At 64.3% G+C, this 2,500-nt stretch overlaps 1 non-coding gene across 1 annotated transcript; it reads right to left on the bottom strand.

The window, feature by feature from the left end:
* Positions 1–1,405: 1,405 nt before the first annotated feature.
* On the bottom strand, positions 1,406–1,559 carry LOC146870386 (5.8S ribosomal RNA). Its single transcript, XR_014959922.1, has one exon. It is a non-coding gene; the product is annotated as a 5.8S ribosomal RNA (ribosomal RNA).
* Positions 1,560–2,500: the final 941 nt, after the last annotated feature.

Raw genomic sequence — 2,500 nt, 5'->3', positions numbered from 1 at the left:
AGGCAGCACAGCGCTTTGGGCACACCGCGCTTAAGGCCCAGTCAGCTTTTTCTTCAGGGGTCCAGGTCTGGCAGCCTAGTGCTTGGGGGGCACAGCGCATTACCTGCAATTGTAGAGGGCCCACAGCAACAGTCCAGGTCAGCACTGGTCTGAGGGGGAAAGTAGATGGCAGGATCCCCTGGCAGGCTTTTTAGCGGGAGAAGGGGGTTGAGTTGGCAGGCATCAGAGGCAGGGTGGGTCCCTGCAGCACACTGGAGATGGTCCCCTGGGTTGCCCCCTCACCAGGCAAGATCAGCAGGCAGGCAGAGTCCCTCATCTAACTTGGGTACAGCAGGGCCTAGACTCAGTCAGCCCCAATAGTGTAGGTTTCTCCCCTAGGCCCAACCGCCTACGCTTCGGCAGAGGTTCCCCCAGGTCCAGTGGTGCCCCAACTAACTAGTCAGGTTTCCCTCCTTTCCTCTTATACCCCCAGGTCAGGTGACCCTCCTGCAAAGGCGGCAAAGCATAATCCCTCCCAGGGCTGGAAGGTTCCAGGAGCTTGCACATACTAGTCTATGTAACCACTAGTGTGTGTATGCAATGGCCACTCCGCAGTAGCAGGGGCCTGTGGCAGCCATGTTGTTAGGAGAGAGCACCTGCACCTCAGCACTGTTTAGGAGTGGTAAGGCGCCCAGAGACCTAGGGCCAACAAAAAGATGGCGGAAAAAATGAGGCAACAAGGGCAAGAAAACGGGGTGGACCACCCTAGGGCGGACAGGTCTAACAGGGCTGCATTCCCAAGCAACCCAACTCCAAGAAGACCCGATCCTGGCACGCCGGGGGCCGCTACCGGCCTAACACCGTCCGCGGGGTGAGCCTCGATCAGAAGGACTTGGGGCCCCTGAGCGACGCCGGGGAGTCGGTCTTCTGTACGCCACATTTCCCGCGCCCGCCGCCGGGCATTCGGCGCTGGGCTCTTTCCTCTTCACTCGCCGTTACTGGGGGAATCCTGGTTAGTTTCTTTTCCTCCGCTTAGTAATATCCTTAAATTCAGCGGGTTGCCGCGTCTGATCTGAGGTCGTAGTCGGAAGAAAACGGCAGAGCGTTAAGGGGGAGCCGGGGAAGGCCAGCCCCCTGCCGGAGCAGGGGCCTGGCCTCCCGGCAGTGCGCCACCTCTTTCCCTGGATCGCATCTGGGAGGGGTTTTGTTCTCGCCGGGAAGCTGGCCGCATAGGAGGAGGGCATCCGAGGTGCGTGCGGGCAGACTGTGGGACACCACGGACAGCATCGAGTCAGGCGCCCTGGGACGGACCGGTCGCCATGCCCCTTCTCGGGGGCCAGGAGCGCCGGCGGCGTACCTACGCGGCAGGACCCTGCGACGGCCCCAGCTGCGTCCCGGGGAAGCCCCGGGGCGATTGACGATCGAGCAACCCTCAGACAGGCGTAGCCCCGGGAGGAACCCGGGGCCTTAAGGTGGGTTCGAAGTGTCGATGATCAGTGTGTCCTGCAATTCACACTAATTCTCGCAGCTAGCTGCGTTCGTCATCGACGCGCGAGCCGAGTGATCCACCGCCAAGAGTCACAGGCAACTTTTCAAAAACATTCGCCCACCTGCAGGCGCAGGAGAGGCGGGAGGAAGGCGACGCCGTCTGTCCAGACGCCCCGTTCAAGGCTTCCCCTCTGGGAGTCAGACAGCACCGTCGGGAGAAAAAAACATTGCCAGGCGCTCGGCCCGGGAGCCTACCTCCACCCAACCACCCGGGGTGGCGAGGGAGGGGGCTCCCAGAGAGATGGGAGCAGGCAGCCCCGCAGCCGCTGGTCCCTCCCAGGGTCACCCAGGAGGGACCGCGTGAGTCTTCAAATCCCTCAGCCCAGACAGGACCGGGTCGAACCGGGAACCTGACAACGAGGGAGGGTCGTCCCACCTGCACATCAGCCGTCCATCTCTGGGCGGCCCCGAGCCGCGCCAGCGGGCTGGCAATCAGCCCACCACCACCCTCGTCTGGGTCGGAGACGCCGAAAGGGAAGAGCCAGGTGGCTCCCCATCCCAGACACGCCGCCCACCGAGAGGAGCCAGTGTCCCCTCGCAGGCCCTCGGCCCCTTCTCTTCCAGGCCAACCTGCCGCGCGAGAAGGGCCGCTCCTTGGTCGCCCGGAAACCGGTCAGGTCGGGCCGGGACTCAGGACGCGGGAGGGCCCAGCCGGCGCCAGGGCCTTTTCGAGGGAGAGGTGGTGCCAGCCAGGGGATGTATTGCCATTCGGTTCCCCCCCACCGCTGGGGGGGGGGGGGGTCGTGCCGGGTGAGCTTGTGTTCCATCTCAGAGAGGGACAAGGGATGGGGGCCAAACCCCAAACCCCCCCCTCCCCCCCTCACGCGCGTCGGTCAGTCCTTCCCCGGGTGAGGGGCCCGCAGAAGTCCCGGTCCCCAGCCGAGCACACCATGGCTCCGCAAGCCAGGGTGCACCAGGGCTGGGCCCTGTGCCTACAGTACGTGCTCGCAGGAGGCAGGCCGAGGGCTTCGGG

Source organism: Triturus cristatus, chromosome 1_1 (genome assembly GCF_964204655.1).
Source record: "Triturus cristatus chromosome 1_1, aTriCri1.1, whole genome shotgun sequence".
NCBI classification, from domain to species: Eukaryota; Metazoa; Chordata; class Amphibia; order Caudata; family Salamandridae; genus Triturus; species Triturus cristatus.
This window is presented reverse-complemented; position numbering and strand designations above follow the sequence as displayed.